Raw genomic sequence first — 13104 nt, 5'->3', positions numbered from 1 at the left:
CTCCAGGAGAGCAGCGGTAGGGGATGCTTAGCAAAGCGTGTAGAAGCAGGCAGTGCATATGCTTTCTCCCTCGTGGGCCTTGGAGGCAGCATTTTTCTGTGCTGGAGGCTTTATTCACGTCTTTGTTTAATCGCTTCTGATGGTTTTACCTTCCAAGCCTTTGTCCAGTTGCTTTGTGGATTTATAGCGATGAGCGCCTGTAGGCACCTATGGCAGTACGTTCCAAAGGAAGGAATATTCCTAGGAAAAGTATTAGAACTACTTTTCTCTCATTTTAACTAATACCATTTCAGGCCCTCGGGTTCCTGTTTTACAACAAATTGTGACAATTTTTTCCTTGTTCACTTTTTCCCAGGCCATTCATACTTCTACAAACCTACCTATCTCCTGTGTGGTTTCTAGGTTGAGGAATCCTGTTCAGTCTTCGTATAGAAGCTGCTCTGTACTTCGGAGAAGGGCAGAAATTTCAAAGGCTTCAGCCTGGTTTTTAAGATCAGAACTATACCCATTATTTCAAGACCCACCTGGCCATGGGTTTAGACAGCGAGATCATGATAGTTTTCGTGGAGTTCATTTTGCAGTAGTTGAAGATGTCAACATCAGGCTAGACAGGAACTCCTTGACAGCTGGGAAGACCTACATCACGCTGTCAAACCACAGATCCGTGGTCATCCACAATCGGAGTAAAGTCATAGCCCACTCCAGTGGAAGGCTTTTGTTAGTCAAGAAGAGGAGGATCAGGAGAAGCTGAGGTTCATTGGGAAGATTCATTTCAGTAAGACACGCTGCCCAAGGGTAAAACTAACGTACGGCCTCAGAGGGATGTTGGTGCTTTTTTGAATGGCGTAGGACAAGTAAACCATCCACGACACCAGGGTGTCCCCCCCTGGGCTTCAGGGTAATGGAGCTCAGTGCTTCCCATTCCGGTTCCATCCATGTTCCAGCTCATGTTTTGGGGAGGAAAGGTTGCATTTCCTCGGAGAGCAAATTCCCATCTGTGGGAGCCCTAAGTCAGTGAGGCCAGGTCCCTGGGCTCGCAGAGGGTCTGTGAGGCTGAGGAAGGTGTCGGCGCTCCTTACCTGGGACTGCGTTGAGCGGTAGCACCTAACAGCTGCAGGCAGCGTACCTGTTGTGATATTCACTGCAGTTTCTTCCCCTCCAGCTTTGATAAGATGGCAACCTTCTTCAGCCTTCTTGTCCAGTAGTGCGCAGGGCAGGGTGCTTTGCTGGCCCCGAACGTTGAGGCCATCCGGCTGTAGGATGCTGAATTGCCTTGCGCTGTCCCGGCTTCCAGCACAGCGAGGTATCCCTGCCCCTTCTCCGGGGCTCGGAGAGTTCGGAGGTGGAGGGTTCTGCAGGGAAGGCAGGGCAGCACAGGACTTGGAAGTGCCTTGGGGCGTCAGCACCTGTGTCTTCGTGGTGCTGAGAGGTGGGGCAGGCTCTCCACAGGGTGTCTCTGAAGCTTTGAAATTCCGTTTGGGGCAGCAGGGAAACACTTCTAGCCCAAGGGGATGCACTGGAAAAGACACTTAGAAGCTGGGGTGATTTAGGGAGTCCTTGTGTGCCTTCTCAGAGTTGAATGGCTGTAGGTGTATAGGAGTTAGTCTGAACCCAGAGCTGGTCAGGAAACTGCCTTCAGCTGGAGAACTTTTTGAGGGCTTCTGAGCAAATAAAGTTCAGTGTAATTAGGTCAGAAATGCCTTGAAGGCCAAAACTAGTTTTCCACTCTTCTCTGTTTTTAATTGCGCAGTGTGTGACTTCTGTGCAAGATCAGTGTGTTAACAGAAAAAGTCTCATGACCTTCTCTTAGTACGTCCCTGCGCCATTCTTTTAGCATCTCTTCCCACCTGCCTATCTCAGATGGGACCCTGAGTGATCCTCTCTCCCCTCAGAAGCAACCAGGTTTCCCCACAGTTAACTTCAACCCATTTTTTTCCAATGGCACTTGATCTTATGCCAGCTCGTGTTCTGTACTCTGAGCAGAGTGCTTTGTTCTTCCTTACTTGCAGTCTTAGGGGTGGTCATAGCTCCGAGGCCTCTGTGCTGCTGTAGCAGAAGCTTTTGAGATGTCAGAGCAGAGAGGACCTTTCCAATGGGAGGAGGCAGTTCAGCACCCTGCGCTTGGCTGTCACCCCAAAAGACCTGGATCATCACAAGGTCTACCCAGGGGTTTGCTCTGTCTCCCTCCTGCAGGACTTTCTGGGATTCAACAATGGAATTATTGTCTGTTGATGAAGGCTTAGTTGAGGGTTGCTCATCTCGGTGCCTGGAAGCCCCCCTCATGCACAGCGCTGTAGGTCAGCCGTGGAAAAACATTTCTCATGACACTCCACAGGGAGCAAGCCAAAGAAAGTATTTTTGGCACTGGTGACAGCATTTGCCCGAGGCTCTGTCTGCGTGCTGCTAGTAATGTCCATGGCTGTGTTTCCTTTCTAAATGTATTGGAATTTAGCTGGGTGGTGATTGCGGTCCTGTTTATACCACGTTGCCCTGATGTGCTGTGTATGGAGCCTTCCCCTCATTGCCCTCGAGTAGTCACCTGCTGGTCCTTGGTGGCCAGGGGACTGGAGCGTGAAGGGGGCACATCCACGTGCCAGCTGGGAAGCAAGTGCTCTGCAGCAGTGCTCCCTTCTCACCTCTCGGTTGCGAGCTTTAAACACTAGAATGATTGCTGCTACAACTACCGAGTGAGGGAGAGGTGACCTGTGTCAAAGCTCTGAGGAGAAGGCCAAAAAGAGAAAAATGTTGAAGTGGTTCAAGGCTGGATGTAAGGGTTTGCATTCAGAGATGCTGGTCCTGCCTTCGTTATTGGGTGATGCTAGGCAAAGTCCCTTCACCTCTCGGGGCCTCTGTCTTCATGCATATAAACCCATTAATTTCACTGAAGTGATGCAATGCCTGAAAGTCCGTGAGTTGGCTTTTCAAATGCTCTGGGATCCTCTGCTGGATGGCAGTGTAGGCAGTGGAGCAGATCTAGTTTGCTTATCCCTGCCAGTCCAAAAGGGAAGGTAAAAAAGAGTGATGCTGGTAACCTGCAGCTGAATCCCAGCTGCTCTCCCCTTGCCAGCGAAGCACTGCAGTGTGTGCTCCTTCATCTTCATCCATCTCCCCGAGCACCTCTACGGGAGGAAAAGCCATCTGAGGGTGTTGGTGGGTTGTCCATTAGTCGTGGCAGTAGCTTTGAGCCAGGAGGCTCTCCTGAGGGCTGCTAGCTTTCAAAAACCTCCTCTTAGCTCGTGAGTGTGGCGTAAAACTACCTGCCGTGCCAGCGAACAAGTGATAACCTGATCTGCCTGGGACCCCGTGGCTTGGGGTCAGCCCCTTGCTGAGCTGCTCCTGCTGTTCCTCCCCCAGTGCGTGGCTGCTCCTGCGCTTACGCGACAGTCTCTGCAAATATGTTGTTTATTAAATGATCTGCTTGGTTTGTGTCTCCCCGTGGCTGCAGGTGCTGTCTCAGGCTGCAGAAGCAGGAGGAGAATGAGAGGGATTCTTTTCTCAAGCAGTGTGCAATGGACCCCACGCTCCAAGAACGCCTTTCCCTTCTCTCCCGTGCCTTCCAGAACCAGAGGGCAAAGGTGCGAGAAGACTCTATGCTTTTCTCCAGTGATATTTTTGCCATTGAGCCGGTGGTAAGCAATAGCTGAGAACCTCTCTTCCTCCTCCTCCTCCTCCCTGAATGAGGTCACTTGGCAGATACCCGCGTCAGCGTCTTGATGTGCCGAGAGGGAAGACATGAGGTTTCTAGTGAGGCTGGGAGAGGTTGTTGCAAAAAGCGTTTCTAAACAGTGAGCTCCTGGCAGGCGGCGAGAGCCTGCCTAAAGCTGAGCTCTGCTGCAAGGGCTATAAATTAAGGGCACTTCATAAGTGTCCTTACAGTGTTCAGGGGTACTGATTATTATATATAAGGGCAGGCCTTACACGTAGCGTATGGGGATTAACCATGGGCATTAGTTCACCTATTGAAGAATGAAAAGGTCCTCTATGGAAAGGAGGCCAAGTTCAGCCCATTTAATCACGGAAAGACCAATCCCTTCATATAATCTGGATTTATACCATGTGTGACTCTCCCTCCCAGCATCGTCTGTGAGCCTGCACGCAAGGCTGGCAGCTTTAAACGAACTTTTTGAGTTTCATTGCAGACTTGGAGAAAACTTTTTGCTTTTGTGTTTGCGCAATCAAAACCTCATGTCCTTCAATGAAACAGAGCCCTGACTGAGTATTTGCATGGTCTGAGATGAAGAATGCCTGCTGCCTGAGCAATGCAAAATCCCTTCTCATCCTGTTGCAAACGCTAGAATAATCCGAGCCTCTTCTTTCTTTTATAGTAGGTGAAACCATTATTTTTTTTTTTTAAGGAAGGGGATCTTGTTCTCTTCTTGGTTACTCCTATAGCCCGAATGAGGCTGAGAGCCCCCCATGTGAGCACAGCTGCAGTTTCACACCACTGCAGCTGAGAGCAGCATGATGGGACCAAGAGCCTGTGTCAGAGCAGCGGGGGTATTGCAGAGAGCGGGAGCCGATCGCCTGAGCTGTGCCAGCTGGTTTTGGAGCATGTCCCAGGGCTCCTGCTTCATTACAACTGGGCTAGGTCTCCATAACGAGCTTAACCTGCTCTTGGGCTCCTGAAGTGCATTAGGGTGAGGTCCAGCAGCCTGGCTGCCCGCTGAGTCCTGGTGCTCCGTGTAGCGCTGTACGGACCCAGAGTGTAGCCTGGCCTCAAGTCTTGAGTGGAAACCTTTCCTGAATGGCTGTGTTGATGTTACAGTTTGCTTAGGACTGGGTGTAAGTGGGATACTACAGGAGTCGTTCCCCTCCTGGCTGGTTCAGCATTATCAGTCTTTAGATTTCCATTAATTCCATGATTTATGGAACAATGGGTTTCACATTCATAGTTTTGCTGATGTCTGTCTTCCCCCCTGGCGTACGGGTGTCTTCACATCAAATGTTAGTCTTTTTTCCTATCAAATGTAAAATCTAAAAATCCACTGCGGCTGACTTCCACAACCTTCTCCCCGGTGAGAGTCCCGTAACTTGTAGCGTGGACAGAGACCCTTCTTGCAGCGCCGTGTAAATCTGCTGGAGGGGCCCCACCAGAGCTGGGACCTTGCTGCCTCGGACCTTCTGGCCAAAAGCGGCGGCTGCTCTTCTCACCTATCACCTGTGGTGCCTGGGAGCACCCTATAGAAAGAATCAAACCCTTGGAACAAGTGGCTGGAGGTTAGGAGGCCGCTGGAGGGACGATAGCCTTGGAAAGGCTCTCTGGGCAGGGTGGCTTTGCAGGGTTTGTGCAGCAGCTTTGCTGTGTAAGCGGGCCGTTAGCTGCCAGGGGTTGCTCTCAGTGGAAGCTGCAGCAGGCTATTTCGGCCTGTATAAGCTTAACTTGCTGATGAAAATAATAAGAGAAAAGAGGAGGAGCGGTTTTGCAGTCAGCCTGTGACCATGAACGTTTTGAGCAGCCGTCCAAGCCTGTGGGAAACAAGCTGTTCTGTAACTCTGACTTCCTGAGTGCATCTCAAAGTTGATTTATTTTTGCAAAGACACATGGTATGTCAGCAGAAGCATCTGTGGTAGAAGCCCAGGTGGCTCTCAAAGGACAAAGTCCTTGCTTTTTGCTGCACCTTCCCCACCACAGCTTAGCTGTAAGTCACAGTACAGACACGTGGGAGCTGACTCCTTGGAAATGGAAACCAGAGGAAAGGGAGGAAAAGGATTTGTAATCATTGCTCTTACCTTGACAAGTCATCACTGTCTTGTCATTGCCTGGTAGCGACTCCTCAGTGCCACGTGTCAGCTCTGAGCCGATGGAGGTGGTCTTCAAGATGTGCAGGTTACGCAAGTGCTACTGCTGTTGGTGCAGAGGTTGGGCCAGGAGATAACAGCGATATTTGTTCCTGCAAACGTCCACCTCAGCTGAGGTGCCCAGCTGGTCCCCATCCAAATGAGAGGGGACTGCAGAGCACTTTGGTTTTTGGCAGAAGGCGCCATCTCCAGTGGGAGCTATGGTCCATCCCTCCGCTCGCTGTGGGTTCGGTTATTGATGGGAAGGGGCAGATACTGGCTTTGGCGCTGCCTTTTCCCTGAGTGCCGTGAACTAACAGGATGCACTTTGGGGAGTCACTTCAGTACTTGTGTTGCCAGCTCTGCCTTTGGGGGTTTTGGTGTGCTTTGAGCAGTGATTTCCTTTCCATGGATCACCTTCTCCCTCCACCAAACAAAGCAGGCCGACAGTTGGTGGTGCCCCACTTTCCAAGACCAGCTTTTTCCTTTTCAGGCTGGTGGAGGTTGAGGAGATTCGCATTATTTAGGGGCTGAGGGAGGGGAAATAGGATCTGCATCTATTTATGGTTGGTCTCCTTACTGAGGTCACTTCTGTAGCGGTGAGTCATGGTGTGCCGTCCCCTCGGGTATCACGTTGGCATATGCTGTAGCAAAGCCAGGGCACAACAGCAGGAGTTTTTGTGCTGGATCATCATACATCCACCGTCTGTATTTTATGCCACCTGCCAGCTGCAGCCTGCCTGAGGCTGACATTAAGCCAGAAGTGTTGCAATATCGTGTTCACAGCACTGCATAGTTGCATTTCTGTCCTGGCAAGCATCCACGGTAGTTTTCCATGATCTGACTCAACTGCCATCTTACGGAGAATATGCTAGCCGCGGCAGACCGCTGGCTCCTGCCGTGTCCTAGGGCTGGTACGCCTATGTAGCAGTAGCCCGCAAGGGTGAGTAGTGAAGTGTATCCTTTTAACCAGCAATTCTTTCTTCCCCGTGGGGTAGCAGGAATGTGAGGAACCTTTCCAACAGCCTATTTTCATTTCCCAGGAGAAATAGGTCACAATATTTTCCAGTTTTATGGTCTGACATACAGCAGTAATGAAGGGAGAAATGACAAAGGTTTCCCAAAACAGTCATGTCCTTCACAATTTTTTTTTAGCCACAGAATAGTAGAATAATGTGTAACTGATGATTTCTTCTTGCCCTCTCCCTTTGAGTCAAACAGTCTGGCGTGCAGCTTCACTGACAATACAGGGAAGCTGATTGTGGACGTACTGCCTGAAGTTTCTGTCCAAATATGTTGAATCCTGGAGAATGGTGATTTCATGTCAGAAGCTCAAGAGGTTTGAGTCTGTTAACTGCTGGTGCAGGTTTTCTTGGGAGTGAGGATATGAGTGCAAAGCTCCATCAATAATGCTGCGTTAGGATTGTTGCAGAGAGCTGTGCGGGTGCATATGAATGGATGGGTTGTGTTGCTCGTCCGTAGGCTTGTCTCCTCTGATGCCTTAGAGCAGTCTCATCTGACTGTGCCTTGGGATCCAGCAGCACCCTGGGTGTAGGGAGATATGTCCCTTACCAGGATCTTACTGCACCACTGACTGGCTTCCTGGAGCATGGCAGGACATCTGGTGAGTTATACAGCGTACAGAGAGATGCCAGCAACACTGCAGCAATCACCGTGGTCTCGGTGGTGTTGGGCAAATCATCCCGCTGGGGCCTCGGCCGCTGGGAATAACACCTGCAGGGACCCATCGCCACTCCCTCGCTGTTTGAAGATTTACGCTTGCAGGGTTCTCCCAGGTTCTTGCTGAAGCTGGATTTTTTTTTGTGCAGCGGAAGTTCACCATTTTGGTGTTCGGTTTGGGTTATTTTGAGCCAGGATCACATTCTCGTGTCAGAGAAATGCCACGTGGGCACTGACCCAGCTCCGGTTCCGCTTCCGACAGCAGCGGTGATGCAGGAACGGGAGGAGGCCAGGACAACTAGGGCTTTGTGTCATGGGCAATGTCTCATACCCCCTGTGGAGACCTGCAGGCAGCTGGAGCAGATTGCAAAGCCCTGATATTCCTCTTCTGCCAGTTGTTGCCTGCAAGCAGAGGGAGGCTTGGACAGTGAGCCCTGGCCGGGGTAGCCAGCCCTGACGGGACCTTGCCTTTGTTTGTGAGCTGGTTTACAGATCTCTTCTGCAATGATGAAGGCAGGCATGGTTTTCTTTCTTTCTGTCTTTGTAACTGAGAATGGAAAAATCCATTTGACTTGCTGAATCTCTTCTGATCTGAGAAGACGTGTTCACATGGCTGTAGTGACACAGGGATATAAGGGAAGGTTTGGAGGGAAACCGTATCTTTTCTTTAGGTCAGCTGGCACTTCTGAAGAGATCCTTGATATGCCGAAGCCAGCCAGTTTAGTTCCTTTATTATAGCCCTAATTAAAAAAAAAAAAAAAAAAAAGGCAAGCCTTTACCGGGTGCTAGTTAAGGTAAGGGACTTAATTTTTTTCACAGCTGCTTCCAAAGTCTTACACATTTTGTAAGTGTTGTTTGCTCCTTGCTCATCATTGATGCTCTAAATAAAGGCTTACAGGGCTGTGGTTGAAAACAAGAAATGTAACGTTTGAAGGTAAATGGTTTGTTGTCTCCTGTCTTAGGAGGGAGATGTCTGGCCAAATTCTTCAGTTGAAATTTACGTGATCTTCAAACCCCGAGAAGCCAGAGTGTATCAACAGTCTGCTGCGACATCTCAGGTACAGCTCCTTTCTCCTCCTCCTGCTACCCACAGCAAAGGCGAGGCACAAATACTCTTCCAGCCCAGTTGGTTCCCACGGAATTCCTAGGAAGAGCCGGTGGTCAGCAGGGCAGTGCCAGCACCTTCCTGCTGTCCCTGTGGCTCCCAGCTGGTCTGTGCAGAGCCAGGGCTTAGCGCGCCTGGCTCCGACCGCTGATCCCAGAGCAGCCAAAGCAGCGAGCTTTCATACCATGCATTCGTTGTGCTGCAAGGTGTTTGTAAAGGCAGAGAGGTACACAGCAGAAGAGCTTTGGTGGACGAGCACTAAGCCCCTACAGACCTCCAGGATGAGCCTTTATTACGTGGATGCACCATCGGGCTCCTGAGGCGGTAGGAGCTGAGTGAAACGTGCTCCCTGCCCCTGGGTCACCTCCCGCTCTCCAGGCGCTGCCAGACCGTAGTGGCTGAGCCCTGCTGAGCGCAGGGTGTCTGTGAACGTACCACACGTGTGCTGCTGCCCCTGCGTGGGAATCGTCACCTCGTGGCTCAAGTCTATGCTTCATCTGGGTCGCGTGTTACAGGGCTCGCTGTCCTCAGCAGGGTGAGCACCCTCCCCAGAAGTCAGAGTGCGAGCAGCCTGCTAGACAAGCTTTATGCTCCTCCCGGCTGACAGAAGTGCTGTCAGGTCTTTTTCTGGGAGCGGTTATCACTGACCCACCGAGTTATGCCGCCTTTGCCCTTACAGAGGTGATGGCCTTGCTGTGCTGGCACGGGGCAGGGAATGCTTGCAGCAAGCTCCGTGGTTCAGGTTACCTTGTCCTTCCTCTCTGTCCGTGTGGTGCTGCTTGAGGTGTTTTTCAGGAGTGGGAGGTCCCTGTCAGATTTCCATCCAGGGAACGCTCTGGTTTTCCCCATCTAAGAGGAAGGAGGTGCGAGGCCCCTGGTCCCCAGCAGCCAGGCTCCCGTTCTGGAGGGTGCTGAGATCACTAACCCAGCTGCTTCGAGCCATTCCTTACTGCTCCAAGCTGACAGATACAAAGGCCATGAAACAGCTTTTTATTGATACGGTAATTGCGCAGGGTTTACTTGGCAAATGCCACCTACAGTAATTAACCAGGGCTCGTGTTAACAAACCGCCTTCCTGGCCGCCAGCTGCAGTTGTTAGAGCTGTGGAAGGAAAGGGTTGATTTAAAAAGTTGCTCCCAAGGGAATCCTGGCTCAGCGCTGTGCTCCTGGCCCTGGGATTTTTGCTGTGGTGGTGGGGCTGTCCATCACTTTGCTGCAGGGATCTCCAGGGGTTGTGCCTGGAGAGCTTTTGTTGTTGTTGTGGCAGAGAAATAGGAAAATTACTTACATGCAACCTGGGAGTTACAGGAAACAGAGCTGGGCAAGCGATCGGTGTTTAGAAAGAGGAGCCTGCTCTGGAAAAACCCTCGTGGTCCCTCAGGAGATCTGAACTCTTCCATGGGCCCCTTGGGAGAGGACCTCAAGGAGGTCACCTACCCCCCATCCCTCACAAAACAGAGCTGAGCCGCTGTATCGTCAGGGTGGAGACTGTCCCAGGGTGCAAAAAGAGTTTAAAGAAGAAACCCGTGATCTTTAACTAGGGAGTCATTAATTTTGCTTCTTGACGACTCTGAGCAGTGTGACTGCCTTCCTCGTGCATTTGCATGCCAGTCACAGATCCCTTTGGAGGACGATTTGCAGACAGCGTGTGCCCCTTGCAGGGAATATTTGGAAGCTTTGCCCTAGTGCAGCACTGTGAAATTGCAGTTGGATCTCGAGCCCCACGGGGAAGTGGCTGGCCTCCATGTGTGTTTTTGCAGTTGCCTCCATAAATTGCTTAGCCGAACGCTTCTGGATCAGGTGATTTACAGAACTCATCAGCACTGTGCAACTTGCAAAGCCAGCGGTTAAGAAGTGGTTTGAAATTTTTGTTTAAGCTCAAAATGAACTTTCTTAGTTATTCATGCAAATAAAGCCATGGCTCTTGAGTGCTGGAAGGAAGCACGTGGTGGGGGGGGCTCAATCACCTAAAATTCTTTTTTTGTTGTTTTTTTCTGGATATGGAAATGTACTGGGTTACATCTGATTTCTTCCAAAACCCATTTCTAAGCCGCTTTTGCAGGGAGAAGCAAAATCCTAAGTGCTGATCCCTCCTTCACTTGCCGTGTCCTACATCGTGTAAAGCTGGATCTCTGTGTTGATGTGGTTGGTTGAGAATCACGTTCAAAACCAAGCTCAAAACCTGGGGACGTTCCGTGGGCAAAAAAATGAGTGCCAGAAAGCAGCAGAAGTTAGGGACTTGGGAAACAGTTCTGTGCTGTTGGGCCACCCACACCCCTGTTTCTTTGAATGCCGAGTTGTAATCCCTCCATGATGTGCCAAGGTGTTAACCCGACTGAGATCCGAATTCTCACTCCACAGAACCAGGTGTGGCTTTGGGACTGAGGGCAAGGAGGCTGCGGCCCCTCCATGCCCTGGTCCATGTGCTCTGGGACATGCTGTGGTGGGAGCGTCACACGGTCCCAGCCCGGGGTACCCAGGCCTTGGCCAGCGGCTGGGTGCTCCTGGAAGCCCCAGCTGCTAGCGAGGAGCGGGACATACTCTCTTTTTTCTTTCTTTTTCTCTCGGCTGTCCTGAATGGTCTGTATTTTACTCTGCTCCTCCTCCTTTCAGGAGAGCACTCTCTGAGGTTCACCTGGAAGGAGAGAGCGTAAAACTCCCAGGGTTTCCTAAAGTTCCAGCATCAATGTAGGGGCAGAAGAAAGGATAGCTTCCGCAGACCTTCCAGGAGAGGCTGAGGGCCTGCTGCAGAAGGGAAAGAATGGCCACTGATTTTTTTTGATGATAGTGGCCGTGGGGCATGCCTCACCCATGATTATGGGCAAAACTTGTCCCTTGGAAATCTTTGTCATTTCCTAAGAGCTTTGATGGTTTAGAACATCAAGTTTTTAATGAAAATTAGGCCACATGTGATGCAAGATGGAAAAATCTTCTGAACAGCGAGCACCCAGTACTGCCTCTTTTCGGGTGTCTGTGCAATAGAAGTACACAGCCCTCTGATGCATGCCTGAGCTGTGAAGTGTAACTCATCTCTGCTGTCAGCTGGGCTTCGGCTGGATCCACTGAAAAACCACTGAATTCAGCAAAAGCTCCCTAGCTCTTCCTTTCTGGCTTTGGATGTGATCAAACATCCCCGTGCCACGGTTGCAAGCCCAAAGTCAGGGATCACTGAAAAGGCTGTTCCAGGAGGGTTTTTTCCGAGTTGTGATCTAGTCACACGTGGGCTGCTCTTTGCAATAAGAAGTTGGTTTGGACATTCTGGAATGACTAAGCAGCAGACTTTTATAAAAAAAGAAATCAACTTTCAGTCCCTAAGCTTTAGTTAATGGTGGGTGTCACACAAAAGGAGCTCAAAGGATAGAGGAATAGTTTTGCACAAAAGCCACAGTGACGGTTGTGTACAACTTCTGGGGCTACCTTCTGCTCCTTGTGCTACTCGCTTTCCGTACAAGAGTAGAATGGGATGGCAGTGTTACCGAAATCTCGGAATGAAGAACTTACCGACACCAATGTGATGTAGATAAGCAGACATTTCTTTATGGACGGCCGGGTGCGTGAGTGAGTCCCCTCACGATTGACGCACACCATGGTTCAAAATCATACACCTTGTATAGAACTCATTCATACATATTCATTAAATATCCATGCATAATCATAAGATTTCCCATAAATCATTAACATACTCTCCTCCCATATCCGATTCTGCGCAGTAAAGGTTAGAAAGGTCCGGAAATGGGTCTGGGGTACGATTTGGGTAGGTGGTATGTGAGTCGGTGGTCTCGATCTCCCCCTGCCGGAATTACCTGCCACTTGAGGTAACTGTTTCTTGGCCGGCAACTATGGGTTGCTTCACTCGACTCTTCCCAGTTCACATAAATTCTCATTTTGACATTTTAGTACATCCTCCTAGGTTACATATAAACAATCATCTCAAATCTTAAGTCTGTTATCTAAGTTCTAAACATTCCTACTAGGTGATTCTGACCAATTCCTCCGGCCTTGGTACGGGGCTGTACAGAGGGTTTTTTATAGCCGCTTTTTACTATAACTATAAGTTTCATTAAAATATATTTTCTTATCCTCTTATATTTCTATTACATGATTGATTTTATAAAATCAAATAATCAATCAAATAAAGTCAATCTTAACTTCTTAGCAAATCTATAACATTTCCCCATCCTCTTATATTTCTATTACATGATTGATTTTATAAAATCAAATAATCAATCAAATAAAGTCAATCAATCTTAACTTATTAGCAAATCTATAACATTTCCCCCCTTTGAAAGTGTTGAAAATCATTATTTCAATACTTTCACATTATTTACATATCATTTGTTTCAACATATTTTGGTGGTGGGCTATACCTTGGTGGACTGGTTGGTACTTCTCTCATGATCATACGATTGATTGCAATTCTATTGGTAAACTGCTTCTTCAAACATGCATATACCAACATGATCATCAAAAAGACAATCAGTAACAGAAACAAAGTTTTGATTAGGGATTGTATCCAAGAGCTCAAGTTCCTTCCTAATTTG

The 13104-nt window shown here is 49.4% G+C and overlaps 1 pseudogene; it reads left to right on the top strand.

Moving 5' to 3' along the window:
- The window catches only part of LOC129785005 (hydrocephalus-inducing protein homolog), a 79861-nt pseudogene that overhangs the window by 44045 nt on the left and 22712 nt on the right, over positions 1 to 13104 (top strand).

Source organism: Falco peregrinus, chromosome 8 (assembly GCF_023634155.1).
Source record: "Falco peregrinus isolate bFalPer1 chromosome 8, bFalPer1.pri, whole genome shotgun sequence".
In the NCBI taxonomy this organism is placed as follows: domain Eukaryota; kingdom Metazoa; phylum Chordata; class Aves; order Falconiformes; family Falconidae; genus Falco; species Falco peregrinus.
The sequence above is the reverse complement of the archived record's forward strand: the minus strand, read 5'-3'. Positions and strand labels throughout refer to the sequence as shown.